The sequence below is a fragment of the Hyla sarda genome, chromosome 6 (assembly GCF_029499605.1).
Source record: "Hyla sarda isolate aHylSar1 chromosome 6, aHylSar1.hap1, whole genome shotgun sequence".
Lineage (NCBI taxonomy): Eukaryota > Metazoa > Chordata > Amphibia > Anura > Hylidae > Hyla > Hyla sarda.
In genome coordinates, this window is record NC_079194.1 from 106,383,426 (window position 1) to 106,399,866 (window position 16,441).

Below are 16,441 nucleotides of genomic sequence, written 5' to 3' on the forward strand. Positions count from 1 at the left end.
AACATAGCCACACCTCTACATCCTACAAACACTCATTTACTCAATATTCAGCCCATGTAAAAGTGCCTTAAAGGGGTACTCCATTGCTAGACATGCTTTGGATAGGGGATAGGATGTCTCATTGTGGGGCCCCCTTAAATTACTGTTCATATCACATTAATAATTGCAACATAAAATCGACCCAGATGGGACTTGAACCCACAATCTCCAGCTCCGGAGGCTGACGCCTTATCCATTAGGCCACTGGGCCTTTTATCCCTTATCCTGTTCAACTAGTTATGTGAATACTCATCTTCCCCAGTCTATTCAGTCTGAAGTCTTTGTTTACATGACAATCACAATTGGAGGCGGAAACAGGAGCAGTTACTGCAGGTCAAAGGTCAGGTGCTAAGAGCAGGTTCACGTCTCCACAGCACATCCACAGACAACCAGAGAAATGTCCCCAGTATGTGGGTGGGAATGGTGAATATTTCATCCACACAGACAATCTGCAGTTTTTCTACCATGTCTGAGTTTATACTAAAAATGGGCACTTTAAGGCTAAGTTTCCACACAGCTTTTTTTCTGGCGTTTTCTGGACAATTGCCAATGCCTTTTTTTGAGCCAAAAACTGCTTATTCCAGTGCCTCTCTGTTTTTATAGCCTCCACAGACCCACCCTGAGACATTTTCCTGTGTTTGCACTCCCTGTGCCTTTGTAAATGACCCCCGCAGTGACAAACAACCTCACATCAAACATATGAAAATGTTTCTGCCGCATGTCAACAATTAAAATAAATAAAAAACTAAATAATAAACTAGAGATCACTAAAACTCATTTATAACAACAGGTCACCTAGAACAGGACCATCACAGCATCATCTGGATTACACAGCACAGAATAAACCATTTTGTCATTTGTTTTACAAAATAATAACTAAGCAAATTAGCAGCAGACGTACAATAACAATCTACGGGCAGCATGAAAAGTCAGTGAAATGTCAGACGCAGCAATGATTCCTGCTCATCTCTGGCTCCTACTTTTGTAAGGACTGAATCAAGAACCTCGGTGACAAAGCGGTAGCAGTTCCTAACAAATATTTTGCTCTTTCCTCAAAGCAATAATAGTGGTGCTCAGTAAGACTATGAGAGTAGTAGTTCAGGATAGCTGGGAGAAGTAGTCCCAGGGTGTTCTGACTAACCTGATGAGTCTCCTATGAGCCCATATAAAGCTTTTGTTAATAGGTGATGTTGCACATCATACAGAGTCCTTGACTCTAGGGTACAAGTGGGGCGGTGTCTGGGGTTGTACTCAGTGGCGTAGCTATAGAGGTCGCAAGGGTCGCAATCGTGACCAGGCTCCATAGCTCTGGGGGCGCGCAGGAACCCCCTGCCCCTTCACTATACTATGCGGCAGCAACAGGTCCCAGGCCCGCAGCTGCAAGTTGCCCGGTCCTGCCGCTGCAAGTCACTCCGCCTCCTCCTCTCATTCATTGCACCGACCTGGCGCCCCCAGTCCGTTTGCATCAGAGCATGAAATACCTTCCTGACTAAATGGTCTACCATGCAGGAACTAGAAGAGCTAGAAGACTTCCTAGCACTTCTCTGGATAGAACCAGACACAACTAGATTTGGATACAACCCCCTGGGGAAAGGGAATAGGACTTGGGAGCCCCTCCCCCAGCCCTTCTAGAAGTTTTTATATAGAAACTGACTGGGGAGAGTCATGTGAACAATGATCCAGTGTATATGTAATCCACCAGTAAAGTGGTGAGAGTAAAGAGTGCAAATGTTAACCCCTATACATCCATAAGAGTTCAGTGTATGCAAAGACAAATTTCAATAGAAAATGTATGCATTTACAACTCAATACTAAAACTGATAAAGGTCAACTCCGTAGCCACCTGACTTTACTCTGTAACAGCTGTGAGACAGTCCCAGGACACTGCAGTGATAATTTGGTGGCCCAGTACAGAAGTGGCCCTTCTGTACCCTGTTTGGTCCTTTTAGGTGGACTCAATCCCAGTCCCCTAGCCCCAAACTCCTCAGGACTCTCGTCACACTATGGTTCATATAAAGGGTTAATGTGTTATATTTAAGTGAAAATTAAGTGGATTTATCAAAGCTGTCTATTTCCCGCATCAATATAGACCAACCTTCCATCTAAAATAGCCTAGAATGCATCATGTTCTAAAAATCCTCTAAAGAAAAAGTTGTGAAAAGTTGCACGTAAAAGCCTGGTAAACAACCACAGGGGAGAAGTCTAGTCAAGTCTATCAAGCCTGCTAAAGTCAGCGTGGGATTGCATAATTAAAGGGGTACTCCGGCCCTGAGACATCTTATCCCCTATCCAAAAGATAGGGGATAAGATGTTTCACCGCGGGGGACCCCCGCAATCTTGTAGTCGCCACCCACCTGTTTGTGAGCTGGCACCGCGGCATGCAGCTCAAACAGCCGGGTGGCGATCACGGGGCCAGAGTATCGTGACGTCCATTGGATAGGGGATAAGATGTCTCAGGGTCAAAGTACCCCTTTAAGTCCAAGTCCACTACAAGTTCCAACGAGCCCGCAAGTCTCCTAAAGTCACTGGTCATCTCTTTGGGCCTAACTGAGCTGTAAAGACTATAACAACTGTCTGCCTCAGTAAAACTGCCATTGTTCCGTAACCTTGCATCAGAGTGATTATTTGCCCCGCACCTGGCCCAGTAACCAGCGGCCATAACTCGGGTGGTGTAGAGGATAACCATGCCCAGGCATCACGAACACAAGGGGTTAATGCCATCTGCCCCTAGGGTAATAGCATATACCCTTCATCAACACCCTGACCACAATAACCAAACATTCTACCATTGGGAAACACTTTGGGTCTATTTATACTGCAGAATTTCCACTTGTGGAATTCCGCCTCAAATTAAAGTCAATAGACTTCAATGGGATTCAGCACTCCCATTCCGCACAGTTAGAAGTGTGAATGGGAGGGCAGAATCCCATCAAAGTCTATTGGCTTTTATCTGAGGCGGAATTCCACAAGCGGAAATTCTGCCGTGTGAATAGACCATTAGTGAAAAATGTTGCACCCTGAGGAATCCCTACCAAGAAAACAAAGCACACAAAAAAGGGGGGAAGCACGTAAAAAAACATGGCGGGGTCATATCACATGGTATCGGAGAGATGAGCGAAGGGTGCACAGACCAGACCCTGATAGCTGGTGGTGGGGGATGTTGAGATAACACGGTCCTGCTGGGACATTGTAAGCCCTGGCCCTGTTCCACTTAAAATGGCATACGTTCTGCTGCTTTGCAATTCTTTCCACAGGGGTCCTAAAGTGTGACCAAAGGGGTTAATCCAATGAGTTTACGTGCTTTAAAAAATGCTCCAATATGCATTGTGTCATACAATATAATGTTGGCTGAACAATGTGAACCCCATAGAATAGAGGGATATCGTGACATCATGCATTAGGCACTGGGGTGCAACTTTTGTGGAGGGACTCTATGTAGTGGGTTTTTCTATGTACAGCGGTCCATCAAGTTACAATATTAATTGGTTCCAGGACGACCATTGTATGTTGAAACCATTGTATGTTGAGACCATAACTCTATGGAAACCTGGTAATTGGTTCTGAAGCCACCAAAATGTCATCCAAAAATAGGAAAAAGTGAGGATTAAAGAAAAATAAGTAGATAACTAATATAGATAAAGCAAATCCTTACATATAAAAGTAAGAAAGAGCTGCTGGGAGCTGTATATAAAGCAAATCCTTACATATAAAAGTAAGAAAGAGCTGCTGGGAGCTGTATATAAAGCAAATCCTTACATATAAAAGTAAGAGAGATCTGCTGGGAGCTTTAATCACTGTCTATGTCAGTGTTTCCCAACCAGGGTGCCTCCAGCTGTTGCAAAACTACAACTCCCAGCATGCCCGGACAGCCGTTGCTGTCCGGGCATGCTGGGAGTTGTAGTTTTGCAACAGCTGGAGGCACCCTGGTTGGGAAACAATGGTTTATGTAGAGGACAGGAGCTTCAGGGTCCTATACAGAACACACAGTGTCCCAAATGGAGCCGCCCTTACTTGGTGTCCAAAGGAGCAGCTAACCCCGGCACAGGTAAGGAGTAGTAAGGAACTTGTAGTTCCTCTCTGTACTGTAGGGGGCGCTACCATTCAGTGCTTGCACTTCAGTAATAGAGGTGATTTACCAGTAAAATGCCAATTCTGATTGGTCAGTTCCTCCAGTTGTGACACGTTTCACAGATCTGGACTGTCTGTACATTGTATGTTGAGTCTGGTTTCAAGTTACAATGGTCCAGAAAAGACCATTGTATGTTGAAACTATTGTATGTTGAGGCCATTGTAAGTTGAGGGATCACTGTAGTGGGTTTTTCTATGTAGTGTTTTTTTCTGCTCATAGTGGTTAAATGGGGTACTGCAAGTCAATAAAAAAAAAATATTTTAAAAGCATAAAAATACTCACATACGATAACAAATTTCACAAGCAGCAACTCCAACTCTATGCAAAGGTCTCGCAGCACTTGATCAGATTTCTATGCTCGCTTCCTCGCATTTACCTCCCATCCTTTTCCTGTCTGAGGACTTCCCTGAGCAACCCTGGTACTAAACAGGTGTCAATCTGTTACAGGAAAAAGGAAGCTGGGATAGATTTCCTCTACAAGGTTATTACTGTCTCAGGATCAGGCCCAGTATGCCTCAGGGTCGGGAGAATACAACGTGATGACAACAACAAAGCATGAGCAAAAGAGCAAAATACAGACTGAGCTGGGGGAGAACTACAACTCTCAGCATGTTCCGTGCTGAATCGTTCTGGTCTGTGTGATGGATGATTGTTTATAACTGGTTATCAGTAAATTTACCGACATTGGGACAAAAGTGCCTGGACCTGCGACAGTCTTATTAGAGTGTGGCTCTGTTAAGGGGGCACCCCGAAACTTGTAACTAGAAATCTTTAATAATTTTATGGGAGTATTACTGAGATATTGTACAGCAATGTTTAGAAATGAAGCTGTTACTTGGTTATTGTATGGTATCCTATGAGCATAGTGTGTTGGTTTTTAACTACATAGTTACTGTACAGTATTACTTTTGCAATATATGGCAGTAGAGGCAATACTGCAGTGTTTTAGTGTGTTGGTATTTACTTATAGTTACTGTTCACTATGTCACTTTTACAATGTGTAGCAGTAGAGGCACTACAACAATGTTTCCCAACCAGGGTGCCTCCAGTTGTTGAAAAACTACAACTCCCAGCATGCCCGGACAGCCTTCGGCTGTCCGGGCATGCTGGGAGTTGTAGTTTTGCAACAGCTGGAGGCACGCTGGTTGGGAAACACTGCATTACAGCATCATTGTTTAGGTAACTGTACTGTACTAGGCATCATTCTGTATGGCCCCGATACCTAGGCACTGTACTACAACTGTCCCACAAATGCAAATCTGCTAGTTTTAGGGATGTTCAGGAATAATGTAGGATCTAGCTACTCCAGATTTGCCCTGTGTTGACTGGAGGTGCAGACTACAGGTGGCCATACACTTTCAATAAATGCTGGCCCATGTGTATAGGGAGGTCAGGAGAGATAACTGTCGGCCAATAGTTATTGAAAGTGTATGGCCAGTGTCTGCACCTCCAGCAAATAGGTTTAAAGGGGTACTCCCCTGGAAAACTTTTTTTTTTTTTTTTTTTTTTTTTTTATCAACTGTTGCCAGAAACTTAAACAGATTTGTAAATCACTTCTATTAAAAAATCTTAATCCTTCTAGTACTTTTTAGTGCCTGTATACTAAAGAGAAATACAAAAAAGAAATGCATTTCCTCTGATGTCATGACCACAGTGCTCTCTGCTGACCTCTGCTGTCCATTTTAGGAACTGTCCAAAGCAGCATAAGTTTGCTATGGGGATTTTCTCCTACTCTGGACAGTTCCTAAATGGACAGCAGAGGTCAGAAGAGAGCACTGTGGTCATGACATCGGAGGAAATTAATTTCTTTTTTTCGATTTCTCTTTAGTATACAGCCCCTAAAAAGTACTGGAAGGATTAAGATTTTTTAATAGAAGTGATTTACAAATCTGTTTAATTTTCTGGCACCAGTTGATTTAAAATAAAAGGTTTCCACGGGAGTTCCCCTTTAAGGAATTAAGAATCCAACATATCTTTCCACTAAGATCATCTGTCAGTGATGGGGAATGTGGAGGCCGCCATATGTCTGTGCAATATCTGGCAGGTTAGGCACAGGTATTGATGACTATGGGGACAGGAAGTTAAGGAAGAATTTAATGAAGGGTTAAAAATCAAACCAAATCAACTGGTGCCAGAAAGTTAAACAGATTTGTAAATTACTTCTATTAAAAATCCTAACCCTTCTCGTACTTATCAGCTGCTGTATGCTCCAGAGGAAGTTGAGTTTTCATTTTCTGTCTGACCACAGTGCTCTCTGCTGACACCGCTGTCCATGTCAGGAACTGTCCAGAGCAGGAGAGGTTTGCTATGGGGATTTGCTCCTGCTCTGGACAGAGGTGTCACCACAGAGCACTGTGGTTAGACAGAAAAGAACAACTCAACTTCCTCTGTAGTATACAGCAGCTGATAAGTACTGGAAGGATTAAGATTTTTTAATAGTTATTTACAAATCTGTTTAACTTTCTGGAGCCAGTTGATATGAAAAAAAATATTTCCCACTGGAGTACCCCTTTAAGGTTCTGACTTGGTCCTGGTCCTCAGGGGTTATTCTCCCCCTTCTTTTCTGCAAAGGGATTGGTAGATTGGGATGGTGGGTGGGCAGATTGGGATGGTGGGTGGGCACCGTGAGATCACCCACCATCCCAATCTGCCAATCCCTTTGCAGAAAAGAAGGGGGAGGTTAATATAAGCTTCCTGCTTCTTTAGGATTCTTTGGGTATGTACTGCTTTTTTGTTTTGCACTGTTTGTACTTATTTTTTTACCCTTTATACGGAAAAAAAATTGATAAATTATTGGTTAAAAAAAAACAGACAATAGGCATGTAAGCATCAGAAGTGAACCATGGGACAATGGAAAAAGGTGGCCTGGTCTAACAAATTACAGCCCCCATTAATATATTTTTACCCTGTTTTTACCCCTGATAAGCCCTTTCATTAACAGACCTCCAAACCACTGTGGCACCATCTCCATCACTGATATAACATTCATCTATGATAGCCTGGGGGTGTAGGGTATGGGGAGTGTAGCTGTGCGGTGATTAAAGGGTGCTTGTTAACCCTTGCTATTCGTGACGCCAGGGTGAGGGCTCCTCAGTAACGCTTGTCCTACCGCCACCCTTCCCAACAGCGATAGGGAGGTAAATAATAATAGATTGTCCACAACCAGAGAGTTTTCTGAAACAATTGTAACTTTTACTGAAGATTTTCTGCAAAGTTCATAAACGGAACAGTCTCCATGCATACAACTGCTTTCTTTGGAGATTGACAAAGGTTGGGACTTTAGCAAGTTAGAGTCTTTAGGTATTATGCGCTGTTCCGCTGGATTTAGGGGATTTAGTTGCGGCCCAGTAGTCACGCTAGCTTTGGCAGGGGTAGTTTAGAACTCACGGTTTTAGTTCAGCAGAGGCCGGTAGGTTTTGAGGCCTAGCGTGTCTTTGCAAGTTGTGCAGATCCGTCCTGCTAGTCCGGCATCCACAAGAGCAGCAACCCAAGAGAGCGATAATTGGCTACAGCTCCCTTATATGGTAAGGCCGGACTAGTGCTAATTGGTCCATACTTGAGTCAATCACCATTACAAAGGACTGTGGGCAACACGTGATCCAAGGACCTCCAAAGGTCCTCCAACATACCATAGAGGTTATTAACATGGTCACATGAACGAAGGTCCTGCGATGCTAAACAAGGTAAGTACTATACATTATATTAGATATACATTATTATTAAATATATACAGGTATTAACATTAGAGATTTAGAATTGAGGAGAGGTGACTAGGGGCTGTCCCACCTGAGGGACCCTACCTGAGCGTGGTTTCTCTGACTTTGGGGACCTCTACACTAGGTACGGTATGCAATACGGTACCGGGACACCGCACATCTACACTTATTTATCTTATACTATTTTTAGGATATCTTACGATCTGCTCTGGTGGCAATGCCGGCGTAAATAATTTAAAACACTTCAATGATAAATAATTAATTCCAATTATACTAATTTATTTTTTTCAGAAACGTCATCTATTGCTCAATGGACAAAAAGAAAAGACAATTTGGATGAACACATACTATAGACCAGTGGTCTTTAACCTGCGGACCTCCAGATGTTGCAAAACTACAACTCCCAGCATGCCCGGACAGCCGTTGGCTGTCCGGGCATGCTGGGAGTTGTAGTTTTGCAACATCTGGAGGTCTGCAGGTTGGAGAACACTGGTATAGACATTGAATATTCTAGTTGGCTATAGCCAGTGAAGGATCCTGCTGCATAGCAGACACAATCTAAATGCCTCATAACCTGCATATATGTACTGTCAAGACTACAAAGTCCAATGCTTAGATACTAGCAATAGCATAATATTCGGTATTTAAAGGAGAACTCTGGAAATTTAATTTTCCCTTTAATCTTGATAATAAAGAATGCAATGGAGCATACACAATTTTTATCTTGAATACATTCGAAGGCACAGATACAAGTACAGTAAAGGTGGATAGGGGGCTATAATAATGTAATACAGTTTTAAGCATTAGGCCTAAGACTTTGAGAGGGTGGATAGTCTCTAGCATTTTTTGGGTGTCATTTCTGGGTCTGTTATTTATCTTGGAAGACAGAACAATTTTACTGTTATGATCTTATTTCATTGACACTTTGCAATGCAGAACTAAAAAAATAAATAAAAGAATTGCTATATTGACAGTGCATTATAAAGTTACAGCTTTATTTCTCACTAGTTGAGTACCCGGCGTTGCCTGGTTTTTCCTTCCTAATCCTTGTTGTGGAGGAAAATCAACAGAGGAAGGTTTTGACTTCATATCCCGTCCTCATATATTGTTGTCATATCCCAACCCCATATCCCGTCCTCATATATTGTTGTCATATCCCAACCCCATATCCCGTCCTCATATATTGTTGTCATATCCCAACCCCATATCCCGTCCTCATATATTGTTGTCATATCCCAACCCCATATCCCGTCCTCATATATTGTTGTCATATCCCAACCCCATACCCCGTCCTCATATCCCGACCTCATATATTGTTGTCATATCCCAACCCCATATCCCGTCCTCATATATTGTTGTCATATCCCAACCCCATACCCCGTCCTCATATCCCGACCTCATATATTGTTGTCATATCCCAACCCCATATCCCGTCCTCATATATTGTTGTCATATCCCAACCCCATACCCCGTCCTCATATCCCGACCTCATATATTGTTGTCATATCCCAAGCCCATATCCTGACCTCCAATCTCGGTCTCCTATCCCGACCTCCTATCCCGTCCTCCTATCCCGACCTCCTATCCCGAGGGTAGAATTATCAAAACCTGTCCAGAGAAAAAGTTGCTGAGTTGCCCATACCAACCAATCAGATCGCTTCTTTCATTTTTCAGAGGCCTTTTCAAAAATGAAAGAAGCGATCTGATTGGTTGCTATGGGCAACTCAGCAACTTTTACTCTAGGCAGGTTTTGATAAATCTCCTCCATTGAGTTTTATTTATATAGATTCAAATAACGGTTATTCAGTTTCCATATGGGAAACATCGCCACCTAGTTTCTAAACTGATGAATTACCATTCACAATATTTCATGTAGAGAATATAACGGCTATACCCATATTTTGCTAGGATGGGCCATTACTTTAGGATCATGTTAGGTCCAAGCTCCAATTCCTAATCCTTAGCCCTGCATTCCCTGTAAGGCAGCATTTCCCACCCACCCAACTGTACAGGGAACTGCAGCCAACAATGGGGCTCTGCTTTCCTGCATAGTGGGTGGTTGAGTGTCATTGTGCAGAAAAGAAACTGTGAATACAATGTAGCGGTTATAGATGAGCGAACTTACAGTAAATTCGATTTGTCACGAACTTCTCGGCTCGGCAGTTGATGACTTATCCTGCGTAAATTAGTTCAGCCTTCAGGTGCTCCGGTGGGCTGGAAAAGGTGGATACAGTCCTAGGAAAGAGTCTCCTAGGACTGTATCCACCTTTTCCAGCCCATCGGAGCACCTGAAAGCTGAACTAATTTATGCAGGAAAAGTCATCAACTGCCGAGCCAAGAAGTTCGTGACTGGATAACCCCTTTAAATATGCAAATACATAAAATGTTCAGAATGTTCAGGGAGGAAGGTGCAGAGGTGCTACCAGGTACAGTATAGGACCATATAACAGACCAATCAAAGGCTACATTATTCTCTAATATATATTAACAAAGTGTGTTTCAAGCAATATTATGGTAGCTGGGCCTTGGCCACAATCACAGTATGAAGACGTGATTAGGACTGGTGTACCTAAATATCCTGAGGCCATGTTCACATGTCTAAAAACAGCAAAGGAATAGAGAGGGCGCTACCTAGCGCATTATCACTAAAAACCAGGGTGAATAGAGGTAATTACAATGCTCACCCAGATTGTTACACTCGCCAAGTGTAACAATGGAAAAAAACTTGTGTGTAAGTATGCCGGCAGCCGGTCCACCTTCAGATAGATGCACAAAGAACACAAGGAGCCTCCAAGGAGGTGGCGGACATCAGGAGGCGCTGGACACACTTGGATGGTAGAAACAACTTTAATCACCCATCATGCAACGCGTTTCACAGATTATCTGCTTCATCAGGCATACTCAGGTGAGTAAAAGCATACTATATATAGTTCCCTATATATAGTATGCTTTTTACTCACTTGAGTATGCCTGATGAAGCAGATAATCTGTGAAACGCGTTGCATGATGGGTGATTAAAGTTGTTTCTACACTCCGAGTGTGTCCAGCGCCTCCTGGTGTCCGCCACCTCCTTGGCGTTTAATTCGGTAGGATTCTGCCGAGCTGTGCACATGGCGGAATTTCCGTGCCAGATGTTTCCGGCAAGGAAATTCCATTTTCTGTGTCCGCACAGAGAATGACCACGTCCATTCTTTGTGTCTATGAGTCCTTATAGAATGCATAGCCATCTATAAGATGGTGTATTCCTGTGCGTTCCTAGTGCCGCAGTGTCTGGAATGTCCGCAAGGAGATTCTCCGTGCGGACATTGCGTCATGTGAACATAGCCTTACTGCGCTGTGACCAAGGGCCTAGAGCAGAAGGTCTCCAACCTACGGACCTCCAGATGTTGCAAAACTACAACTCCCAGCATGCCCGGACAGCCATCGGCTGTCCGGGCATGCTGGGAGTTGTAGTTTTGCAACATCTGGAGGTCCGCAGGTTGGAGACCACTGGCCTAGAGGTCTGTAACCTCTCATCCTCATGACACTGAGATAGTAAATGGGTATGCCAGGAATAAAAAAAAAGCAGGCATTTTTTTCTTTCAAAGACAGCACCCTCTTTGTCTCCACTTTGGGTGTGGTATTACAACTTGGCTCCATTCATTCAATGGAAATGAGCTGCAGAACCACACCCAAACTGGAGACAAACAGGGAGAGGTCTTTGAAAGACAAAAATGCCTGTTTTTTATTCCTGGAATACCCTTTTATCTGTGAAATTTAAAGGGGTTCTGCTCCAGAGGAAGTTCTTTTCTTTTTGAATTTCTTTTTTGTCTGACCCCAGTGCTCTCTGCTGACACCTCTGTCCATATCAGAAACTGTCCTGGACAGTTCCTCACATGGACAGTGGTGTCAGCAGAGAGCACTGTGGTCAGACAGAAAATAACTATACAACTTCCTCTGTAGTATACAGCAGCTAAGTACTGGAAGGATTAAGATTTTTATATAGAAGTCATTTACAAATCTGTTTAACTTTCTGGCACCAGTTGATTTTAAAAGTATTGTTTTCCAATGCTATAGAGAATGCTATATTCTTCCTATATATATGTAGTATTCTGTTATATTAGTGGTCATCCAGAGGTCCAGGGCATTATGCCAAAAATTGTGTCTGGTACTAGCAATGAACCCTGCAGACAGTCACAGGACAAGAAAGCAAATAAATTAATTTAGTTTAGAAATACTCTTTCTGAAAGAACACACAGAGGAGTAAGGATATGAAGGAGAAGGAAGGCGTTTGGAGAGGAATTGAGATACAAACTCATTGTGAAGGAAGAAGTCAGGTTGGGTGAAAGAGGAGAAACTGGAAAAAAATAAAACTAGCAAAAAATCTTGTAAAAAAAAAAAGAAAAAAGTCAGCAAAATATTAATAAGTATTAGATCACTTAAAGGGGTATTCCAGGAAAAACCTTTTATATATATATATATATATATATATATATATATATATATATATATATATATCAACTGGCTCCAGAAAGTTAAACAGATTTGTAAATTACTTCTATTAAAAAATCTTAATCCTTTCAGTACTTATGAGCTTCTGAAGTTAAGGTTGTTCTTTTCTAAGTGCTCTCTGATGACACATGTCTCGGGAATCACCCAGTTTAGAAGCAAATCCCCATAGTAAACCTCTTCTAAACTGGGCGGTTCCCGAGACACGTGTCATCAGAGAGCACTTAGACAGAAAAGAACAACCTTAACTTCAGATGCTCATAAGTACTGAAAGGATTAAGATTTTTTAATAGAAGTAATTTACAAATCTGTTTAACTTTCTGGAGCCAGTTGATATATATATAAAAAAATGTTATCAGCATCCCATTTCATGACTTTCATTAAAAGAGAAAAGAAGTTGGGGTAAATGTAGACAAATATGCCAATGAACATAATGGTGACCATGGCACTGCGGCACATCCAGAAAGTGTGTGTATTCAACATCAGATCGAGAAACAGGAAATATAAGTCCACCTACAACACATATGGACAACGTAACGTTACGGACTAGCCAAGATGGGATACAGATTCAGAATACAGTATTGGCTTTCCACGGGTATGGTCAGAAGAACAATGGCTGAAATACAAAGAAAAGCCGGTTGATTTGTAGGGATGGTTACTTGGGGTGTGATCCCATATGTCTTAATATGGAGTAGTTTTAATGCAAAGTGAGTTTTAATGGCACAGATAAGACCCACTGACTACAATCATTATGGACCCAAATTTTCGTGCATCACTCATCACCTGCTCAACTAAAAGCTTATGGTATCCCGTCTTAACTAAACAATTTAGAAAGATTTCCCAAGACATAGGATGGTGGAAATGAAGAGATCAAAATACACTGGTCTTTATAAATGCTAGTGTTACAAGGCAGATCCTGGAGTAACCTGAGCAGAAACATAGGTGACCCCTCCCCATATAACACCCAATGAAAGACAATTCTAGTGAAATGAAATGAGAAATGGCCGACGTTGAGTCAAAGGGGAGTGTCACACCGTCCCACAACTTGAGAATAGTAAACACCAGGATACAGTTCCTGACTAGCATTTGTTATTATTATCATTTTAAAGGGGTACTCCACTGGCCAGCGTTCGGAAATAAATGTTTTGAATGCTGTTTTCACGCTGCGGGGGTTGGCCACGCCCCTCGTGATGTCATGGCTATGCCCCCTCAATGCAAGTCTATGGGAGGGGGCGTGATGGTTTTTACATAGAAAACCTGAAAAGGCGTGTCCCAATATTTTCAAAAAATCCCAACATATTTACTAAGGTTTCCACAGAAACAGTTCCTGACACGGACAGAGGTATCAGAAGAGAGCACTGTGGTCAGACTGTAAAGAACTGTACAACTTCCTCTGTAGCATACAGCAGCTGATAAGTATTAAAAGGATTAAAGGGGTACTCCGCTGCCCTGCTTCGGAAGCTCCGCTCCCCAGCGTCTAGAAGTTTATTGTACCGAATGCTGCGTGCGGGCTTCCGTGTTCAGGGCCGCCCCTCGTGATGTCACGCCCACCCGTTCAACAAAAGTATATGGGGAGGGGGCGTGACGGACGTCGCGCCCCCTTCCCATAGACTTTCATTGAGGGGGCGGGCGTGACTTTTTAATTAGAAATAATTTATAAATCTGTTTAAAGGACAACTGCAGTGTTATACAACTTATCCCCTATCCACAGCATAGGGGATAAGTGTTTTATTGCTGGGGTCCAACTGCTGGGACCCCCCGCGATCTCCTGAATGGGGCCCCAGCAGTAGCGCTCAGTGAGCTAATGCTAATGCGCTAATGCGTGTACCATTGACCTAGAGAGGTTAACGGTTACGCCCCCTCCCCGCCTCTCCCATAGAACTACATGGTGGATCGGCTGTCACGACTCCTGCACGGGAAAGCCGTGGCAAAGCCACGTCCCCGTGCAGGAGATCGCAGTTGTTTTCAGACGCAGATGGCCTTTGTCTTTCTGGCACCAGTAGATTACAAAACATTTGTTTTCCATCTTTAGGGTACCCCTTTAAGTACAAGACTTAACAATTAAAATGGAGACTGAACAAGAAACCAAAGAGTTTTTCTTTACCTATGCGGCAAACAAGATAAAAAAATAAAATAAAAACAGCAACTGACATTGCTATACTATTTCAAAACCAGTCAGATAGTGGCACTAGACATACATAACAGTACAGTACATAACACAAGGTATATAAAAAATATACATATATTGTTATTATTAAAATTTTAAGTATTATTTAGTATTTTAAGCTGAGAATGCACATATGCATCTACAAAAACCTGGAAGAATATATCAGTATTCGGGTACTGGCCATAATTTGAATGCCATTGTTTCTCATATATATACACAAACACACTATGCTGGGTTGCGGCCTGGCTGTTTGGCATTTGCTTCTTCACAGCTGTTGGGTCTACACTTGGAGACAGCTGGTATACTGAGTTATTGGCGCTCCTGGGATCCCCGGCACACAAGAGGCGTCTATAGTAAGTGGATGAGACAGTGATTTATTGATATGAGCATTTCATTTTCTGCATAGCAAATCTCCAGGAGTTACAACATAGCAATTCCCATTTTTTTTCCTATACAACACAGAGCAGAGGATAGACACAGAGACTGAGATCAATTGTTGCGGTATTTTAGTTTTAGTATTTTAGTTTTTTAGGTCTAAAATTCCAGACTGATTATCCTCTAAATATATCTGTATAGTGTCTAGAACATAATTCACCAATTACAATTGTCTAAAACAGTGTTTCCCAACTAATGTGCCTCCAGCTGTTGCCAAACTACAACTCCCAGAATGCCCGGACAGCCTTTGGCTGTCCGGGCATGCTGGGTGTTGTAGTTTGGCAAGAGGTGGAGACACCCTGCCTGGGAAACACTGGTCTAAAAGGTAACATTTTACCGTTTTTTCAATCCTAGAATTTGATGCATAAACAATGGTGCCTCTAGTGGTGGTTGCAATTAACCAGTAAGGCTGAGTTTCCACTGCAGTTTTTGAGCCAAAGTCAGAAGTGGATCCATAAGGGAGGAGAAGTGTAAGTCCTTCCTTTATATGTCCTATTCCTATTGAATACATTTCTGGCTTTGGCTCAAAAACTGCAGTGGTAGTTTTCCAAAAACTGCCAGAAAAAAAGACCAAGTGGAAACTTAGTCTAATGCTGGAAATTTGTTACCTTGTATCATAAAAATGAAGCCCATCCCCTATAAGAATATATTATATATATATATATATATATATATATATATAAAAAAAAAATAATAATCAGCATTTTTTTTTTACATTAAAGCATACCCGTCAGATCCAACAAAAAAATATTTTTTTAATATATCACTCGTTACCAAATCCTGACCATGTGCATCAAATTGTTATGTGTCTAGCACCTTTATTTATTTTTTGTTACACTTTTAATTTAGCTCACTAGTCTGAATTCTTCTCAAAGGGAGGGGGCGTGGCCTCACTGTGCAGGTCTCCGCCCCCTCCCTCAGTATGCTGTCTGCTCACATCTCCCCTAGCATTAGCAAAACTACAACTCCCAGCTTGTCCTCACTGACAGTAGCGGGACACAAGCTGACAGTGGGAGGATGTTTCCTCCAGCTGTGAGCCCTGCACTCACAGCTGTCAATCAAGGAAGTGTGTCCATGACATAGGTGATGATGCATGGACACAGCAGGACTAGTATGTGTCCAAACAGGCAGGAGGGCAGTTGTTTGACTGGCTTTTTCAGTATGAAATACTGAAAATGTTCTAATGAAAGCAATTGCAAAACCTATTGGTTTTGTGTGCTTTACAACATATCAAAAGTTTTTGTATCTGACAGTTCCCATTTAAAGGGGTCCTCCGGTGGAAAAGAAATGTTTTTAAATCAACTGATGCCAGAAAGTTAAGCAGATTTGTAAATTACTTCTATTTAAAATCTTAACCCTTCCAGTACTTATCAGTTGCTGTATAATACAGAGGAAGCTGTGTAGTTCTTTCCAGTCTGACCACAGTGCTCTCTGCTGCCACCTCTGTCCATGTCAAGAAATGTACAG

The 16,441-nt window shown here is 42.3% G+C and overlaps 1 protein-coding gene and 1 non-coding gene across 2 annotated transcripts in view; both read right to left on the reverse strand.

The window, feature by feature from the left end:
* The window catches only part of FRMD4B (FERM domain containing 4B), a 268,753-nt gene that overhangs the window by 211,242 nt on the left and 41,070 nt on the right, over window positions 1-16,441 (reverse strand). The gene's annotated exons all lie outside the window — the stretch shown is intronic.
* Window positions 178-250, reverse strand: TRNAR-CCG (transfer RNA arginine (anticodon CCG)). The gene has a single exon. It is a non-coding gene; the product is annotated as a tRNA-Arg (tRNA).